Here is a 21,974-nt window from a genome sequence, read left to right as displayed (position 1 = left end):
TATATTCGTACCTCCTTATACAGTGGACCCTCGCCTAACGAACACATCGCATAACGATAAATCCGCCTAGTGATACATTTTAAGGCAAAAATTTTGCCTTGGCTAGCGCTAAAAAATTCGCTCAACGCAATTCGTCCGAGACGCGTCCACATGCGGCCTGAGCCTGCCTCACTTGTTCCGTGGGTGCCAGTGTTTACAAGCCAGCCAGCACGGTCGCTTCCAAGCATACAATCGCAATATTTCATATTATCACAGCCTTTTTAGTGATTGCACCTTCAAAATAAGTCACCATGGGTCCCAAGAAAGCTTCTAGTGCCAACCCTACAGCAAAAAGGGTGAGAATTACTATGGATATGAAGAAAGAGATCATTGCTAAGTATGAAAGTGGAGTGCATGTCTCCGAGCTGGCCAGGTTGTACACAAAACCCCAATCAACCATCGCTACTATTGTGACCAAGAAAATGGCAATCAAGGAAGCTGTTCTTGCCAAAGGTGCAACTTTGTTTTTGAAACAGAGATCGCAAGTGAAAGAAGATGTTAAGAGACTGTTATTGGTGTGGATAAACGAAAAACAGATAGCAGGAGATAGCATCTCTCAAGCGATCATATGTGAAAAGGCTAGGAAGTTGCATGACGATTTAATTAGAAAAATGCCTGCAACTAGTGGTGATGTGAGTGAATTTAAGGCCAGCAAAGGTTGGTTTGAGAGATTTAAGAATCGTAGTGGCATACATAGTGTGATAAGGCATGGTGAGGCTGCCAGTTCGGACCAAAAAGCAGCTGAAAAATATGTGAAGGAATTCAAGGAGTACATAGACAGTGAAGAATTGAAACTTGAACAAGTGTTTAATTGTGACAAAACAGGCCTGTTTTGGAAGAAAATGCCAAGCAGGACCTACATTACTCAGGAGGAAAAGGCACTCCCAGGACATAAGCCTATGAAAGACAGGCTTACTCTGTTGATGTGTGCTAATGCTAGTGGTGATTACAAAGTGAAGCCTTTATTGGTGTATCACTCTGAAACTCCCAGAGTGTTCAGGAAAAACAATGTCCTCAAGGCTAATTTGTGTGTGATGTGGAGGGCAAACAGTAAGGCATAGGTCACTAGAGACCTTTTCTATGACTGGTTACACCATGCATTTGCCCCCACTGTGAAAAATTACCTCCTGGAAAATAAATTGGACCTTAAGTGCCTCCTGGTATTAGACAATGCTCCTGGTCATCCTTCAGACGTGGCAGAGCGACTTTCTGCAGAAATGAGCTTCATTAAGGTCAAGTTTTTGCCTTCTAATACCACTCCTCTCCTGCAGCCCATGGACCAGCAGGTCATTTCCAACTTCAAGAAACTGTACACAAAAGCTGTTTCAAAGGTGCTTTGTAGTGACCTCAGAAACTCAATTGAATCTAAGAGTTTTGGAGAGATCACTTTAGCATCCTCAATTGTGTAAACATTATAAGTAAGGCTTGGGAGGAAGTGACTAAGAGGACCTTGAACTCTGCTTGGAAGAAACTGTGGCCAGAATGTGTAGACAAAAGGGATTTTGAAGGGTTTGAGGCTAACCCTGGGAATCCTATGCCAGTTAAGGAATCCATTGTGGCATTGGGGAAGTCCTTGGGGTTGGAGGTTAGTGGGGAGGATGTGGAAGAGTTGGTGGAGGAGGACAATGAAGAACTAACCACTGATGAGCTGCAAGATCATCTTCAACAGCAAGAGGCCACACCTGAGGAAACTGCTTCAGAGGAGGGGATAGAGAAACTGAGGAAGTTGCCTACTTCAAAGATTAAGGAAATGTGTGCAATGTGGCTTAAAGTGCAAACCTTTTTTGATGAAAATCACCTTCACACAGCTATTGCAAGCCATGCCAGTGACTATTACACTGACAATGTTGTGAAACACTTCAGGAATGTCATAAAGGAACGGGAGGTACAGGCCTCTATGGACAGATATGTTGTGCAACAGAGGTCCAGTGAGTCAAGCTGGTCCTAGTGGCATTAAAAGAAGAAGGGAAGTAACCCCAAAAAAGGACTTGCCACCTCAAGTCCTAATGGAAGGGGATTCCCCTTCTAAACATTAACACCATCCACAGTCTCCCCTCCTCCCATCCCATCAATCATCACCAGATCTTCAATAAAGGTAAGTGTCATGTAACTGTGCATGTCTTCTTCAGTTTGTGTGTATTAAAATTAATATTTCATGTGTTAAAATTTTTTTTTGTTCATACTTTGGGGTGTCAGGAACGGATTAATTTGATTTCCATTATTTCTTATGGGGAAAATTAATTCGCCTAATGATAATTTCGCCTAACATTGAGCTCTCAGGAACGGATTAATAGCGTTAGGCGAGGGTCCACTGTATTCTAAATTGTAGAATATGTAATTTTTATATGTCAACTTTTTCCTTCCTTACCACCCTCTTTACCTTGTAATTCCACCAATCACTCCTATTCCCATACACTTCTGCTGCATGCTCTAGCACTGCATTCCTAAATTTTCCCCATACCTCCTTTACCCCCTCCTTATTACCTGTACTCTTTCTAGCCTGCCTTTCATCCAGTATTTGCTTACGCTTTACCTAAGTAAGACACATAAGCAACAGTTAGGCATCTTTAATCTGAGATGTTTTGCCTACACAGTAGGCTTCTTCAGTTGAGTACAGAAAGTAGGCAGGAGCAGTAGAGATGTGAAGATGATGTAATCAGTCCATCACCCTTGAAGACATAGATTTGAGCTTGTCAGTCCCTCAGCCCAGATAAGAGTTCTGTTCCATAGTCTGAAAAAAGAATGTAATCTTCTACTACTCTACACTTCTCCTTCAAACAGTATATAGGTCTCCACACTATCGCTAGATCTTCACATTGTTTCAGACTGTGGAACAGAACTCTTCTCCAGGCTGAGGGACTGACAACCTCAAGTCTACATCTTCAAGGGTGATAGACTGATTACATCATCTTCACATCTCTACTGCTCCTGCCTACTTTCTGTACTCAACTGAAGAAGCCTACTGTGTAGGCGAAACATTTTGGATTAAAAACATATTAAAGATGCTTAACTGTTGCCTATGTGTCTTACTTACCAACCTGTCGATATTGTATACTATTTTGATATTCATACTTAACCCTAACTATTTTTCCTTTTATATATAAACTTTCACTTCTCTTTTGCCAACTGATGACACTCTTCCTCTCTTGCCTACTGATGACATTCTTTTTGTACCACATCAACCCATGATGTAATTTTGAATTATAACCGAAAAAACTTTGGACTATTTCCCAATGAATGACTAATTCCTGTTACTACAATCTCATGCTGGGGGCAACCATCATCAATAAACCAGGTATTAATTCATATGCTGCTAGTTTGACAGAACATCTCACTGAATATTTTCATATCATGCATCATACATATCATATATATTTTCATATACTTCAAGATGTAAATGTTTATAGAGGGGCCACAGATATATCAGATCACTTTTTAGTTGTAGCTACAGTGAGAGTAAAAGGTAGATGGGTTACAAGGAAAATGGAAGCAGCAAGTAAGAGAGAGGTGGAGGTTTATAAGCTAAAGGAGGAGACAGTTAGGGGAAGATATAAACAACTGTTGGAGGATAAATGGGGTAGTGAGAGTATAGGCAATGGGGTTAAAGATGTATGGGGTAGGTTTAAGAATGCAGTGTTAGAATGTTCAGCAGAAGTTTGTGGTTACTGGAAAATGGGTACGGGAGGGATGAAGAGCGAGTGGTGGAATGATGATGTAAAGAGAGTAGTAAGAGAGAAAAAGTTAGCATATGAGAGGCTTTTACAAAGTAAAAGTGATGCAGGGAGGGAGGAGTATATAGGGAGAAAGAGAGGTTAAGAGGGTGGTGAAGCAATGTAAAAAGAGAGCAAATCGAGAAAATGGGTGAGATGTTATCAACAAATTTTGTTGAAAATAAGAAAAAGCTTTGGAATGAGATTAATAAGTTGAGGAAACCTAGGGAACGAATGGATTCGTTAGTTAAAAATAGGAGAGGAGAGCTATTAAATGGAAAGTTAGAGGTATTGGGAAGATGGAGGGAATATTTTTGAGGAATTGTTAAATGTTGATGAAGATAGGGAAGCTGTGATTTCATGTATAGGGCAAGGAGGAATAACATCTTGTAGGAGGGAGGAAGAACCAGTTGTGCATGTGGGGGAAGTTTGTGAGGCAGTGGGTAGAATGAAAGAGGGTAAGGCAGCTGGGATTGATGGGATAAAGATAGCAATGTTAAAAGCAGGTGGGGATGTATTTTTGGAGTAGTTGGTGCTTTTATTTAATAAATAATAATAATAATAATTTTTATTTTGACATGATACATGGTTGTACAAAGGAATATAATAGGTGTTCATGCCAAAAGCCCCTTTGTATGCAGAGAATTTTGGGCAAACTTAATTTTAAGTTAAGATTAATAAAGCAGTAACAGTTCATCTGGTAATTAGATGAGTTACAATGAGTACAAAAGAATTGAGTATTCTATTAGGTAATGCTATAAGCCCAGTAGAGCAGTTCAATATAAAATAATTACAGTTACGGTGGGAGAAGGCCGACTTGTTGAAAAAAAAAAAATGTACGTAGTTTAGAAAAAGTACAGTACAGTGGAACCTTGACTTATGAGTGTCCCAACATACGAGTTTTTTGAGATACAAGCCGTCGCTCGGTTGATTTTTTGCTCTGAGTTACGAGCCAGCTACCCCCACTTCCCCCTCAACCTGCAGTCCTCACTTTTTTATCTATGATTTCATGCTTTAATTCCATGGAAATCATCATCTTTTTCTTCTCAGCACTGTCCTTTACACTTACTTTCTTAGGGCCCATGCTTAGAAAAATGAAATTTGACCAGATGGCTGTAAAAAAATGTAAGCAAAACATGAGAGAAATACTCCCACACCGAGATAAACAGTGCACTGAGTTGATGGCGTCCTGAAGCTCTCGTTATTATTATTGCTTTTATTATTATTATTATTACATGTAATTATTATTATTATTATTATTATTATTATTATTAAAATTATTATTATTATTATTATAATAGTGCAGTGGACCCTCAGTTATCAGCTGTAATCTATTCCAGGTCAGCCTAAAACCGAAATGGCCGAAAACTGGAATAATATTTCCCGTAAGAATTAATGTAAATACAATTAATCCATTCCAGACACCCAAAAATATTAACAAAATGAGGCACTTAACCCTTTCAGGGTCCGTCCCGTAGATCTATGGCTTTTCGGTGAGTGTCCAAACCATAGATCTACGCCAAAATTCTAGCGCCGTCAAATTTAGCGCGAAAGCGCTCATAGGCCTACATGTGAGAGAATGGGTCTGTGCCGTGGGTGTGCGCCATAAACAAAAAATCTAGGCGCCTGCATAGCATTGTGGGAACGCCGGCTCAGTCACCCTTGTTCACCATACCTCGTCGCAAGTCAGCTCTCACTCCCCGGAAAATTGGGACTCTCCTCTTCCTGTCTGATAGTTCTGACACTGATGGAAGTGCAAATGAAGACGAATTCTACGGCTTTGATAAGTTAGTGACCGAAAATAATGACCAGGATATCGATAATAGTGCAGAAAACCCCGACGATCCTCGACCTTCTACCTCTGGTGTGGGCACTCGTGACTCACAGTCGGGTGTTCCTAAACGTAAGAGAAAACTAATATTTTCGCGTGGCCAGGCCTCTGACTTCAGTAATGACGATGATTCTGACGTGGATTGTGATTTTATTGCGCTCGACAATCATTCGAGTAGTGATAGTGAGGAATCATATTCACCAGTGAAGCGTTGGTATGTTCGCCACCGCATGCGCTCGGGTAGTGTACCCTATGCTGTGCCCAGGGGATGGAGTACATCCCGGAGTACATCCCAGAGTACATCCCGGAGTACATCCCGTGGCCCTACACCCGTTTTAGGTAGTGATAGTGAGGATGATGTGGTTACACTTGGCATGGATGGGCCACAGGCATCAGTGGATGGTGTTAGTGGTGCTGGTGGTGGTAGTGGCACCGCCATGCGTGACTCACCGTGCCACGCAGGGACCCACGCTGCTGACTCGTCAGTTCAAGGACAAAGCAGAGCGTCAGCCACCAGCCCGCCACAACCACAACCACCTGTACAACCAGCCTATGATGTCCAGTATCCACCACAAAACCGTATGTGGGATTGGCAGCAAAATCCCAATTTTGTTCCCAAGCCTCACCACTTTGATGACTCTCCAAGTGGAATTCTACCTACCTGTCCCCTTGGAACCACGGCCAATGAACTGGAATTCTTTGAATTATTCTTTGACCAGCCATTGATGGAAATTATTGCCAGGGAAAGTAATAAGTATTTTCAGTACACCATGGCAAATATGATCTTATCACCACAGTCAAGACTACACAGGTGGAAAGAGACGACTGTTGCAGAAATGTATTTGCTTTTTGCAACAATAATGCTTATGCCTCACGTCTATAAGCATAATATAAAAGCATACTGGTCCACAGATCGGCTAATTTCTACCCCATCCTTCAGTGAAATAATACCAGTGAACAGGTTTATCTTACTGTTACATATGTTGCACTTCTCTGACAAAACCAGGCCTGACAGAAGTGACAGGTTATACAAGATTAGAAATGTTTTCATGTATCTCAAACAAAAGTTCAGGATATACTTTTATCCATTCAAGAATCTTGTAATTGACGAGTCTTTGATTTTGTTCAAAGGTAGACTGTCATTCAAGCAGTATATACCGAGCAAGAGGAACTGCTTTGGTATAAAATTGTTTGTACTCTGTGATTGTGACAGTGGCCTGGTGTTGGTTATTGTTGTATACACGGGTAGTAAAACATTGAAAGATACCAAGATGTTATTGGGTATCTCAGGTGACGTAGTGAGAAACATGATGGCACCTTATCTTGGTAAGGGCCATACATTATATACCGATAACTGGTACAAAAGCCCATTACTCAGTGATTTCATGCGAGTGAACAAGACAGATGTGTGTGGCACAGTGCGTTCTAATCGTAAACATATGCCCAGGCTCAACGCAGGTGTTCGTGGTGATGACGTGCAGGTGTTTACTGCCAATGACATCATGGCATTACGGTGGCATGACAAACGAGATGTCACATTGTTGACAACCATTCACCGTAGTGAAATGCAAGACAGTGGCAAAGTTGATCGAGTGACTAATGAACGTATTCGAAAACCAGTGTCAGTGATTGATTATACACAAAACATGCGCTTGGTTGACAAGTGTGACATGCAGATTGGTTTTGTTGACTGTGTTCGTAAGAGTTACAAGTGGTACATGAAACTTTTCTTCCATGTCATGGACATTTCAATGCTGAATGCATGTAATATGTACCAAATAAAGACTGGTAACAGACCACCGTATGGTGAATTTTGTTTGTCTGTTGTCAGACAACTCATAATGAAGTACCAGGTAACAACACCTGCAATACAACATGGTCCTCAAATTCATCACGATATACCCAAGCGTTTGAGGAGAGAAGGTGATCATTTCATAATACAGCTTCCTTCAACTCAAAAGAAATTTGCTCAGAAGAGATGCATTGTCTGTGCACAAACAAAACGACGGCAACAAAGACGCAAAGACACTCGGTTTATGTGTGAGGAATGTAAGGTGCCTCTGTGCATGGTGCCTTGTTTCAAGGAGTTCCACAAGCTCGAGCAGTTCTAAAACCATGTCCAGTGATTGTAAATATGTAAATATATGATAGAACATTAGTATTATACAATATTTGTGCATGTTTATTGTAATAAACAACAGTGGTAAACAATAATATGATAATAACTTTAGTGTGGTTATTGTGTTCAATACAGTGAGTTTATATATATCAATTATATACAGTATTGGTCTCTCAGGCCCCAAATGTTAGTAGGAATAGAAAAAAATTGGAAAAGAAAAGAAAAAACAACTAAAACAACAAAATAATATAATACGCGTATGTGGAATTCGTCGATGTTGCCACCACCACATCATTTTCTATAAACGTCTTGGCACTGTAACTCGGTAAGTACTGATCAGATTCTATTTTTTTTTGTTTTATTACCTTCACAAAAATATGCTCTGATTCTGTAAGAAAAATTTTTTTTTTTTTTTTTTCAAAATTTCTTGGACACTGGTGCGTGACTTCAGATTTTGGCCTTGGACCCTGAAAGGGTTAAGGTCCAATTTATTTTCCAGGAGGTAATTTTTCACAGTGGGGGCAAATGCATGGTGTAACCAGTCATAGAAAAGGTCTCTAGTGACCCATGCCTTACTGTTTGCCCTCCACATCACACACAAATTAGCCTTGAGGACATTGTTTTTCCTGAACACTGGGAGTTTGAGTGATACACCAATAAAAGCTTTACTTTGCAATCACCACTAGCATTAGCACACATCAACAGAGTAAGCCTGTCTTTCATAGGCTTATGTCCTGGGAGTGCCTTTTCCTCCTGAGTAATGTAGGTCCTGCTTGGCATTTTCTTCCAAAACAGGCCGGTTTCATCACAATTCAACACTTGTTCAGGTTTCAATTCTTCACTGTCTATGTACTCCTTGAATTCCTTCACATATTTTTCATTTGCTTTTTGGTCCGAACTGGCAGCCTCACCATGCCTTATCACACTATGTATGCTGCTATGATTCTTAAATCTCTCAAACCAACCTTTGCTGGCCTTAAATTCACTCACATCACCACGAGTTGCAGGCATTTTTCTAATTAATTCGCCATGCAACTTCCTAACCTTTTCACATATGATCGCTTGAGAGATGCTATCTCCTGCTATCTGTTTTTCGTTTATCCACACCAATAACAGTCTCTCAACATCTTCTATCACTTGCAATCTCTGTTTCAAAAACAAAGTTGCACCTGTGGCAAGAACAGCTTCCTTGATTTCCGTTTTCTTGCCCACAATAGTAGCGATGGTTGATTGGGGTTTTGTGTACAACCTGGCCAGCTTGGAGACACGCACTCCACTTTCATACTTAGCAATGATCTCTTTCTTCATATCCATAGTAATTCTCACCCTTTTTGCTGTAGGGTTGGCACTAGAAGCTTTCTTGGGGATCATAGTGACTTATTTTGCAGGTGCAATCACTAAAAACGATGTGATAATATGGAATGTTCCGATTGTATGTTTGGATGCGATCGTGGTGGCTGGCTTTTAAACACTGGTACCCAAGGGACAAGTGAGGCGCGCACAGGCCGCAAGTGGACACGTCTCGAACGGAACGAATCGCGTTGGGTAAGTTTTTTAGCGCTAGCCAAGGCATTAAAATGTATCGCTAGCCGGATTTAACGTTATGTGATGCGTTCAGTAGGCGAGGGTCCACTGTATTGTATGTTAACCCTTTCAGGGTCCGTCCCGTAGATCTACGGCTTTACGTTCAGGGTCCAAACCGTAGATCTACGCCATGAGCTCAGCTCACTCTGATAAACTGTGAGTGGTACATTTGGGCCTAGATATGAGAGAATACATCTATGTGGTATGTGTGCACCACATAAAACAGATCCTGCAGCACACTGTGTATAATGTGAGAAAAAAAATGAAATCATGATTTTTCGATTAAAACAGCAACTTTGCAGTGTTTTTTCGTATGTTTTTATAGTTGTATTTGCGATTTCTTGGTCTCATTTGATAGAATGGAAGACATATTACAGAAATAGAGATGATTTTGATTGGTTTTAGCACTGGAAATGGCTTGAAACTGAGCTCAAAGTAGCAGAAATGTTAAATTTTTGCCAATATTCAAGAGTAAACAAACGACCTCACACGTCTAATACACATCAGCTGGTGGGTCTAATATACATTCACAAATATGGTGATGATATTTATACAATTATTACAGTATTGCATAACAGTAAATCTTCTATTTTTTGGTGTGAATAAAAATTCATTATGTGAATAAAAAATCAAAATTGAATTTATTTGTAAAGCCTCAAAACATAACTAATGAACAGAGGAAATGTTAGTTTAGTGCCAGGAATCCCTACATTGTTCATTCTGGACCCTATTTTGAAATTGGAATATTTTGAACTTTGTGTTAAATTGGCCAAATTTCCAATTTCCAATCACTTTATTTTGTAGTTGAAACAGTTGACTTGGTGATTTCTTGTGCTCAATCGATAGAATAGAAGTAATACTAGTGAAATAGCTAAGAATTTGGTTGATTGGAATAATGTAATTGGCCTAGAATGGGAGTCAAAGTCGGCAAAATCGCCGATTCGTAAATATCGCTGACACATCAAAATTCGCGAGAGCATAATTTCATCAATTTTCCACCAAATTTCGTACTTTTTGTTTTATTACCTTCACAAAAAGATTCTCTACGATTTCATAAGAAAAAATAACATTTTTTTTTTTTGAAAATTCTTGGACACTGGTGCGTGACTCCAGATTTGGGCCTTGGACCCTGAAAGGGTTAAGTATGAGACCGGGAGCCAGGGCTACCTACACCTGGGTTACCTGCACCTGACTTCCTACAAATAAGTACTACTCACCTCTTTCCCTACATTAAGATTACAAATACTTTAAAATAAGTAATGAATTTACTGTGAATGTATTTTACTTTGTGTTTTTAATGCCTAGTTCTATTACTAACTTAATATAATTTAGTGTAAACTTATTGTCTGGCATTTATAAATGGAAAAAAATGGCGTTCTGCCTTCTGGCGATGTCTGCTTTCCGGCGACAGCCTGGAACCTAACCCGCCGTATAAGTGGGGCCCTACTGTATATGATGTTTTGGTAAATATTTTTTTTTCTCAGTTGTTTGCTGGGCTGTCTCATTGAAACTTGGGCAATGTATGATGGAAAGATGCTTCTTAACGTACAACAAAAATAAAAAAGATGGACGATAAATAAGGGAGTTCACTTCTCAGCCATTAGCTGCCTCTTTGCAGTATATTTTTGCATGGTTTTTATGATTGTATTCTCATTTTTTTGGACTCATTTGATAGAATGGAAGATATATTACAGAAATAGACATGATTTTGATTGCCTTCATGACGAAAAGTACAGTGATCCCTCGTTTTTCGTAATTAATCCATTCCTGGAGCTGTTACTATAAACGAAATTTACGATTTACGAATCAATTTTCCCCATAAGAAATAATGTAAATACAATTAATCCGTTCCTGACACCCAGAAGTATTAAAACAAAACAATTTTTTACATGAAATATACATGTAGTACATAAACAATACAATGGGAAATGATGAATGAAACATTAACAGCATAACACTTACCTTTATTGGAGATTCTTCTTAGTGTATGGGAGACTGGAGGAGGAGGAGACAGTGGATTGTTTATAGTTTGGAAGGGGAATCCCCTTCCATCAACACCTCAGGTACCATTTGCTTTTCTGGGGTTGCTTCTCTTCTCTGTTTCTTAATTCCACTAGGACCACCTTGAGAGTCACTGGAGTCCTGTCTCGCAAAATAACTGTGGAGAGAGCTCTGTTTCTGGCATCTCTTTAACACTTCCCTAAAATGGCCCAAGACTTTGTCACTGTACATGTTGCCAACCTGGCTTGCAACAACCTTGTTAGGGTGATGTTTCTCCATAAAGCTTTCCATCTTACCCCACATAGTAAAAATCTCTTTAATTTCTGAAGAAGGCACCTTCTTCCATCTCTCTTCCTCCATCTCTCTTCCTCCTCCTCTCCAGCAAGATTCTGAGCTGCAATGTGTTGCTCTTCCTGCTGAAGCTCTTGCAGCTCCTCAGTGGTGAGCTCTTCATTGTGGTCTTCCACCAATTCTTCCACATCCTCCAAACTCACATCCAACCCCATGGAACTCCCCAGTGCCACAATTGATTTTACAACAGACATAGGCTCATTAGGGTCAGTCCCAAATCCTTCAAAATCCCTCTTGTTGACACAATCTGGCCACAATTTTCTCCAGGCAGAGTTCAAAGTCCTGGTAGTCACTCCCTCCCAAGCCATACCTATAAGGGTTATGCAATGGAGGATGCTGAAGTGTTCTCTCCAAAATTCCCTTAGGGTCAAGCGAGTGTCTGTGGTCACAGTCAAGCACCTGTGAAACATCGCTTTTGTGTAGAGTTTTTTAAAGTTTGCAATAACCTGCTGGTCCATGGGTTGGAGGAGAAGAGTGGTATTCGGGGGCAAGAACTTTACTGTGATGAACCCAAACTCCTCGAAAATTAGGTCATCCAAGTTTGGAGGATGAGCAGGTGCATTGTCCATTACTAGCAGGCACTTGAGATCCAATTTCTTTTCCAGGAGATACTCCTTCACACTAGGGCCAAACACTTCATTGAACCACTCGACGAAAATTTCCCTCGTGACCCATGCCTTACTATTAGATTTCCAAAACACACACAATTTACTCTTCATAACATTGTTTTTCCTGAACACTCCGGGATTTTCAGAATGGTACACTAGTAATGGCTTCACTTTGAAATCCCTACTAGCATTAGCACAGAACATTAGCGTCAGCCTGTCTTTCATAGGCTTGTGTCCTGGCATTGCCTTTTCCTCTTGTGTAATGAAGGTCCTCTTTGGCCTCTTCTTCCAAAAGAGGCCTGTTTCGTCACCATTGAACACTTGTTCAGGTTTCAGTCCTTCAGCCTCTATGTACTCCTGGAATTCATGCACATATTTTTCAGCCGCCTTGTGGTCCGAACTGGCAGCCTCACCATGCCTTACCACACTGTGTATGCCAGTACGGTTTTAAATCTCTCAAACCAGCCTTTGCTGGCCTTAAATTCACTCACATCACCACTATTTGCAGGCAATTTCTTTACCAAATCTTCATGCAACTGCCTAGCCTTTTCGCAAATAATCGAAGCCATAAGAGTATCTCCTGCTAATTGTTTCTCATTTATCCACACCAATAATAACTTCTCAACCTCTTCCAGTACTGGTGATCTCATTTTTGTCAGCATAGTTACTCCCTTTGCAACAACAGCGTCCTTTATTTCCTTTTTCTTGGCCACTATGGAACATAAGGTTGTGTAGGGTTTCTTATACATCCTGGACAGTTCGGCCACACTTGTACCACTTTCATATTGTTCAATGATGGTTTTCTTAAATTCAGTCGTATTTCTCACCTTCTTTACCACAGGCTTGGCACTAGGAGCTTTCTTTGGAGCCATGGTAGCTTATTTAGTACTTGCAGGCACTAAAATAAATGGAATATTATGAAATATTTCGCTGGAGCACGTGAGGGGACCTTCGCTCACTGGTAAACAATGCCAGACTGGCTGCCGCCCCGGCTCACGCCGTGGGTACCTTCTTTACCACAGGCTTGGCACTAGGAGCTTTCTTTGGAGCCATGGTAGCTTAGTACTTGCAAGCACTAAAATAAATGGAATATTATGAAATATTTCACTGGAGCACGTGAGGGGACCTTTGCTCACTGGTAAACAATGCCAGACTGGCTGCCGCCCCGGCTCACGCAGTGGGTACGCATCCCGGACGAACTACAACTCGTGAGTCAACCTATGAAAAGCGAGTTCATGTTTATACGAAAATACCCCTATGATTGGCGAAATTTACGATTGCCGGGAACTACGAAAAGCGGGGGACCACTGTACCTTGAAATTGAGCTCAAAGTAGCGGAAATGTCCAATTTTTGCCGATGTTCAATGAACTTTGTGTAAGTCAAATTGGTTAATTTTATTAAGTGTATTCTAACCTAACCACTCTGTAATCCGGCAAACTCAGTAATCCGGCACACTACAGGTCCCAATGATGCCGGATTTGTGATGGAGGACCTGTAGTACATACTACGTATGTAATTATAATTCAGAATGCTGCCGCTAGTTAGCACAGGTGATGGTAAAACATCTGGTAAGAAGTACACATAAACCATAGCCCCCGGCCGGGATTGAACCCGCGGTCATAGTCTCAAAACTCCAGCCCGTCGCGTTAGCCACTGGACCAGCTAGCCACAATAAGATTCATCCAACTAGGTATATTTCTACACCATAGGAAAGTTAGCACAGGCACCTCTGTGACCACAAATGCAAGTTTTTACAGACGAATCTCCAGCTAGCGTGGCCGTGATGAACTCTAGCTCAAGTCCCTTCACTGCCGTCAACATGACTCAAGAAATCGTAATGACACGATTGCAAATAAACCATAGCCCCCGGCCGGGATTGAACCCGCGGTCATAGAGTCTCAAAACTCCAGCCCGTCGCGTTAGCCACTAGACCAGCTAGCCACAATAAGACTCTATGACCGCGGGTTCAATCCCGGCCGGGGGCTATGGTTTATTTGCAATCGTGTCATTACGATTTCTTGAGTCAAGAAGTACACATGTTTACATCGCTGTGGGAGCAGTTCTCTCATGCTTATTTGCATTTTTTACAGTCATTGGGCCAAATTTCTTTTTTCTAACCATGGGTCCTAAGAAAATAAGTGCTGAGAAGAAAAAGACGATTTCCATGGACTTAACCAGGCAACACATCATACGCTGCACCCTTAACATCCCCCACCCTCAACATCCCCCACCCTCAACATCCCCCACCCTCAACATCCCCCACCCTCAACATCCCCCACCCTCAACCTCCTCAACCATCTCTGCTCCAAGTGTGTAAGTACATATAGACTTCTTATAAACAGTTTTTATACAATATTTCTTATTTATGAATACATTGTTTTCCTTAGAAAACTAGTGATTTACTGCAGTTAGCCTCAAAAATACTCTGTTTTCTCTTACAGTAAGAGCATGGGAAGATACTATAGTCAAAGTCGGACAGAAATGGCGGACGCTTCTGCTACTGCCTCTGCTACCATATTATGGCCTATTTTATTCATTCTAGAGTATATATCATCTTTCTGCATTCATTATATTGTTTATTATGTCATATTAGATGAATTGTGATAAATAAGCTGTACAATTGATAATAGTGTCATATTTAAGTATTTTTTTTCTTAATCTCCAGAGTGCAGGAATGGATTAATGGCTTTTCAGTTAATTTAAATGAGGAAAATTAATTTGATATATGAGTAAATTGAGTTATGAACTAGGTCACAGAATGGATTAAACTCATAACTCAAGAGGAAACAGCACCAAGGCCAGCAAGAAAACACCGAAAAATCAACTATTCAACAAGTGTAGTCAGGAGGACGCCGGCCCAGCAACCACCCCACTCACCACTGCTCAAGGCGACACCACAACAATAACAACAAACATGGCTGCCACCAGCCCATCCTCCCCTCTCTTCCCCGGATTCAACCTACCAAGTAGTCTCTCAGGTATGACCAACGATCCAGATACCCTAAAGACATGCATCTCCAACTTAGTTATTGAAAATATGAATCTTCGAGAGACGCTAACAAAACAAGACACCAGGATGACACAACTCGAGAACAAAATCCTCAGTCTTGAACAAAAGTTATCAACACCAGGAATGACTAACTGTGACAAGACCATCCAAACAGTCATATATAGCCATACCCAACAAATAATATCTCTTAATACAAAAGTTGAAGAAGCAGTAAAAGAATGGAAGAACAACTTAGATAACCAGTTCAGTGACTACTTCGCTCTCCAAGAAGATAAAACTGAACAAGATAAACTATCGGACGCAGTAATAGTTAACAGTCCACTTTTTCCCAGTGATATGAACCAAACAAACAGTAAAGAAATTACTCTGCAGATCATAAAGGACCAAACAAGTGTTATTGTACCAGAGTCTGAAATAAAAGAAGCCAGGTTACTAGGATCCCATGGTAGAAAAAGTGTTATGCTTAGATTCCACTCACATGACAGGAAAAAAGACTTAATTATTGCATCTATTAAAGTAAAGAAAGAGGTATACATAAACGAGTGTCTTACCAAAAAACGTCAGAACCTCCTGTATAGAGTCAGAAAACTTAAGCGGGAGAATAGCGACACAATACACCAATGCTTCACACGGGATGGGAAAATTCTTGTTAGGAAAACAAATGTAGGTCAACTGTACACAATCACGAACGAGAATGATCTATCACGATTTCTCAGGGATACTAATCTTACAGAGAATAACTAAACAATGTCCAACTTAAAAGCCTACGTAGTGTAGTGTATGTTTTGCTCCATTATTGTTCAAATTTCATTGTACAATATCTTAGTAATTAAATAATCAACTACCTCATTTTGTGATTTTACTAGTAAGCATAAGTCACCTTATGTAATTGTCTTATTTACTATTGTTTGCTTAAACATTAGCTGAATTGATACTTTCTCTGTCCATATTACTACCTCATATTTTTTTAAATACTATCAATTGATATTACTTACTAAAATTAATAATTATCATTTTTACTATAATTTCAATTTACTCTTAACATTTTTGACATTTAATAACCATTACTTGTCTAATTACCTTTACCTGTTTTAATACCACATTTACTATCTTAGAGTACTCTTAATTACATTGTACTGCCATATAACCTCTAGTATAACTACCAGTGCAATATTGAATGAAATAAACATTACTTTTTCACTTTTTTTGTAATCATTATTACTTACTAAAATTTTATTAAACACCATATTTACTACCAGTCAATTTTACTTTTGTACATTAAACATTATTTTATACTTCCCATAACATTTTGTTGCCAAATTTTCAAGTTTGTATATTCAACTCCAACCTTTATATTATCCTTTGTACCTGTGTACCTGTGTACCTGTCTACCATCTTACTATCATATTATAACCAAGACATTACCATTGTTATTTTTTACTATTATTCTTTTGGTACTTTAATTGTGAATTTTATTTTGTCAATTTAAATCTAGTTATACTCTTGATCTTGTCAACAACCTATACCAGACTCTAGTGCAATTGCAAGTACCATTTCAATTTGTATTTTTATATTATAAGTTTATATTATAATTCCTACTCTAAGATTGTTTTCATATCTTAGTGACTATATTGTGTGTGCAATTAGTGTATATTTCAATTATATTATTGTTCAAGGCCCTTAACTATCTTTTGCTAACTAGTACCAACTACCTCATATATATTTTCTTTTTTCTACTTTTTTTTTATTCTTTTGCTACCTTAACTTGTTTATTTTATCTTGTCAATTTAAATCTAGTTATACTCTAATTCTTGTAAACAACTTATATAACACCTTAGTGCAATTACAATTGAGAGTCTTGTGCCTTTTTTATATTATTAGATTAAACTCAGTTGTACTATAGTCAATACCAAATTAATTGTATTAGACCATATTGCAATTACTAGTGAGAGACTGGTGCTATTTTTAATTTGTATTTTTGTATTAGATTAAATCTAGTTGTACTATAGCTTATTCTAGCTCAAAACATAGACTCCACAAAAGTCATTATATTAGACCTTAGTGCAATTACAAGTGAGAGTCTTGTTCTATTTTAAATTTGTATTTTTATATTACTAGTTTATATCTAGTTGTACTTTAGTTCATTCCAGCACAACACATAGACAACATCAACTTCATAATGTGTAGTAGTGACTATACTCTATATGACCAAAATACTCTAGCTATATACTTATCCAAGCTTCCCACCACTGCAGATATCAATACTAGAACTCAACACATAACTCAGAATATAAATAACCATAATTTAAACCTAGAAAATGATTGATCACGTTGACCCTGATCTAAACCTCCATAATCTGACAACCAATCAAAACCTATTGGAAAGTAACTGCCTTTATTACACAGCATCACAAGCCAGCACTATCCTAAACAATGCTAAAAGCCTATCAGTACTTAACTACAACATCAGGTCCTTAAGCAAACACTAAGATGACCTCCTGGCACTCCTTGAATCACTAAAGACACCCTTCTCCTGCATTATTCTTACTGAAACCTGGCTTAAGCAGGACAAAATAGATATCTACCCTCTACCATGATACAGCAATTCACAACTGCAGACAAAACCAAGTTGGGGGGTGGTATTGCAATCTATTACTCTAACCAATTATCTTGTATTAGCACCACTTGCTCTAGTGATGAATATGGGGAATACATTTTTGCTAATTTTACTGTAAAAAACCTTAAGACACCTATAACAATCGGTGCCATTTACCGGATACCTCACACAAACATCCCAAATTTCAGTGAGAAATTAAAGTCACTAATAACAAACAGACAAATGAATAAGCACCACCACCTCTTAGCTGGAGACTTCAACATCAACCTTGGCTTACTAGATGATCAGCCTGTAACTGATTTCATCAACAATATGAACAACACACTTCTCATACCAACAATAACTAAACCAACCAGGCTCACTGAGACAAGTGCAACCATAATAGACCACATATGGACCAATATACTAGCCCCCCTTAAATCAGGGATAATCACAGATAGCACTACAGACCGCTACCCTACCTTCCTCCTGACAAACATTAATAAACCACCACTTGAATACAACAAAGTCTCATTTAGACTCCATGACGAGGCCTCAATAAGGAAGTTCACAACTGACCTAGAGATTGTTGACTGGCCTACAGAATTCTCCAAGGCCAATGGTATTGATGACTGGACAGACATTTTACTTAACAAATTACTTAGACTATACAACAAACATTGTCCTATAAAAACGAAACAGATCACAAACAAACGGCTTGGTTGCCCATGGCTAACCAGCACCATTCTGAAATCCATTGACAAGAAACACCAATATGAAAAGCAATATAGACAGGGCTTAATACACAAAGATATTCTTAAACACTATTCATCAGTTCTCACCAAAGTAATAAAGAAAGCCAAACAACTATACTACTCCAGTAGATTCACAGACACTAGAGGAGATATAAAAAAGACCTGGAAAACACTCTCTCAGATTCTAGGGACCCACAAACTGAAAAAAACCAAGAATATTGTCCTAACTAAACCTAATGAAACACCACTACATCCCACTGACACAGCTAACAAGATAAACGACTTCTTCTCAACCATAGGATCTAATCTCGCCAATAAAATCCCACATACTAATGCCCATGCCAGGGACTACCTAGATGGGAATTTCCCAAATTCCTATCTTGTACCAACTGAGCCCGCAGAAGTCACCGAGATTATAAAGTCACTTAAAAAAACTCGGGGAATCTGTCTAATGTCCCACCATTACTGTACAAGCGAGCGGCCCATATCCTTTCGCATGCTATTTCATTACTTTTTAACAAGTCACTAGAAACTAGCACCTTCCCGAAACTACTCAAGATGGCAAGGGTTACACCAATACATAAAGGTGGTGACCCTACAGACTTAAACAACTATAGGCCAATATCAAACTTACCATTGCTATCCAAAATCTTTGAGAAACTCGTGCACAGGAGACTATATTCATTTATAACAGCACAAAACATACTCAACCCCTGCCAATTTGGATTTAGGAAAAATAAAAGCACTAATGATGCAATCATCAAAATGCTAGATCTGCTTTACACAGCGTTGGAAAATAAGGAATATCCACTAGGAATTTTTATTGACCTAAGAAAAGCTTTCAACACAGTAGACCACGACATCCTACTCCACAAACTTGACCATTACGGTATAAGAGGCCATGCGCTTGCTTATTTCAAATCTTACCTTACTAATAGGTATCAGTATGTTACCATTAAAGACACAGCATCAACAACACGGCCACTTGATACTGGAGTTCCGCAGGGAAGTGTCCTTGGTCCCCTGCTCTTCCTCATATACATCAATGATCTTCCAAACGTATCCCAACACCTGAAACCCATTCTCTTTGCTGACAACACGACTTATGTCATCTCTCGCCCTAATCTTGCCACCCTCAACACCATTGTTAACGAGGAGCTGATCAAAATATCGACTTGGATGACAGCCAATAAACTTACGCTTAACACTGACAAAACCTACTATATTATGTTTCGTAGCAGAGCAGGAGATGCACAAATTAACATTAAGATCGATAACACTCTAATTACCAGACATAATGAGGGCAAATTCCTAGGCCTATACCTTGACAACAACCTGAATTTCAGCACCCATATACAACACAACCAAAAAAGTATTCAAAACAGTTGGGATCCTCTCCAAGATACGATACTACGTGCCGCAAAATGCCCTTCTCACACTATACCACTCACTTATTTATCCATACCTCACCTATGCTATTTGTGCTTGGGGATCAACTGCAGCAACACACCTAAAGCCAATAATAACCCAACAAAAAGCTGCAGTAAGAATAATCACTAAATCCCATCCCTGGCAACACACCCCCCCACTCTTCATAGATCTAAACTTACTCCCTGTTCAGTACATCCACACTTACTGCTGTGCAATCTACATCTTCAGGACCTTAAACTCCAATATCAACCTTGACCTAAAACGCTTTCTTGATAGTTGTGACAGAACCCACAGGCATAACACCAGACACAAACATCTCTACGACATTCCCCATGTCTGACTAAACCTTTACAAAAATTCAATGTATGTCAAAGGCCCTAAAATCTGGAACACCCTACCTGAGAACTCTAGAACTGCAGACACATTCATCACCTTCAAAACTACCATTAGAAAACATCTTATCTCCCTGATAAACCCCATCAACTAACTACACAAATACCACCTGGTGGTTCACTCTTACTCACTTGCCCATTTGACCATAAACAGAAATATTAATCTCAATCTTAAAATAATGAATCCTATGATACTCCAATATTGAAACTATGTACTGTGCCAAAACAAAAGCATTCACATTGCTAAACTCACAAACTAGTGTTTAGTCACTTAGCCATAATACCAACTTACCTTATAATTTGTAATATTTTAAAATAAAGAATTAAGTCTGCCCGAAATGCCTAGCCATGCTAGGCGTTCTAGTGGTACACTCTGTAATCATTTATTTAACTACATGTAAACCACACAACAACCAAATTCTGTAAATTCAACATTGTAATCTTTATAGAGAATAAACTTTGAATTTGAAGGTTCCACTGTAGTTAACTGATGATGGGGTGTATTAGGGAGACAAAGTATTTTTTAACAGTAGTTTTGAAAATGGTGGTCAAGTCTGCAGTTCTAGAGTTTTCAGGCAGGGAGTTCTAGATTTTAGGCCATTTTATGTACATTGAATTTTTGTAGAGATTTAGCCAGATACAGGGAATGTCAGAGATTTTTGTGTCTGGTATTGTGTCTATGGATCCTGTTGCAACTATCATGAAAGTGATTTAGTTCAGGGTTAATATTAGAATTTATGGTTTTGTAAATGTAGGTTGCACAGTAGTAGCTGTGAATGTTGTTCTCTGAGTAAGTTTAGGTCTTTGAAGATGGGGGGGGGGGGGAGGAGTGTTGCCTAGCATTGGATTGCATGATAATTCTTACTGCAGCTTTTTATTGGGTTATCATTGGCTCTAGGTGGGTTGCTGCTGTTAATCCCCAGGCACAAATAGCATAGGCGAGGTAGGAATAGATGAGTGAATAGTATAGTGTGAGTAGGGCTGATTGTGGTACATAGTAGCATATCTTGGAGAGGATCCCAACTGTATGTATGAGAGTATATAGTTATACCAATGCTTTTATATGGGTGCAAAGCATGGGTGTTGAACGTTGCAATAAGGAGAAGGCTGGAGGCAGTGGAGATGTCATGTCTGAGGGCAATGTGTGGTGTGAATATAATGCAGAGAATTCATAGTTTGGAAATTAAGAGGTGTGGGATTACCAAAACTTTTATCCAGAGGGCTGAGGAGTAGTTCTTGAGGTGGTTTGGATATGTAGAGAGGATGGAACAAAATAGAATGACTTCAAGAGTGTATAAATCTGTAGTGGAGGGGAGGGAAGGCAGGGTAGAGGTCAGCCTAGGAAAGGGTTGGAGGGAGGGGGTAAAGGAGGTTTTGTGCTGGAAGTCCAAGGGGCCTGGACTTCCAGCAAGCATTCGTGAGCATATCTGATAGGAGTGAATAGAGACAAATGGTTTTTATGACTTCACGTGCTGTTGGAGTGTGAGCAAGGTAGCTTTTATGAAGAGATTCAGGAAAACCGGCAGGCCGGACTTGAGTCCTGGAG

The 21,974-nt window shown here is 39.4% G+C and overlaps 1 protein-coding gene across 1 annotated transcript in view; it reads left to right on the top strand.

Moving 5' to 3' along the window:
* LOC128690043 (stromal interaction molecule homolog) overlaps positions 1-21,974 on the top strand; it is a 298,076-nt gene that overhangs the window by 129,675 nt on the left and 146,427 nt on the right. The gene's annotated exons all lie outside the window — the stretch shown is intronic.

This window comes from Cherax quadricarinatus, chromosome 25 (assembly GCF_038502225.1).
Source record: "Cherax quadricarinatus isolate ZL_2023a chromosome 25, ASM3850222v1, whole genome shotgun sequence".
Taxonomy (NCBI): Eukaryota; Metazoa; Arthropoda; class Malacostraca; order Decapoda; family Parastacidae; genus Cherax; species Cherax quadricarinatus.
Note: the sequence above shows the minus strand (reverse complement) of the source record. Positions and strands in the feature narration are given on the sequence as shown.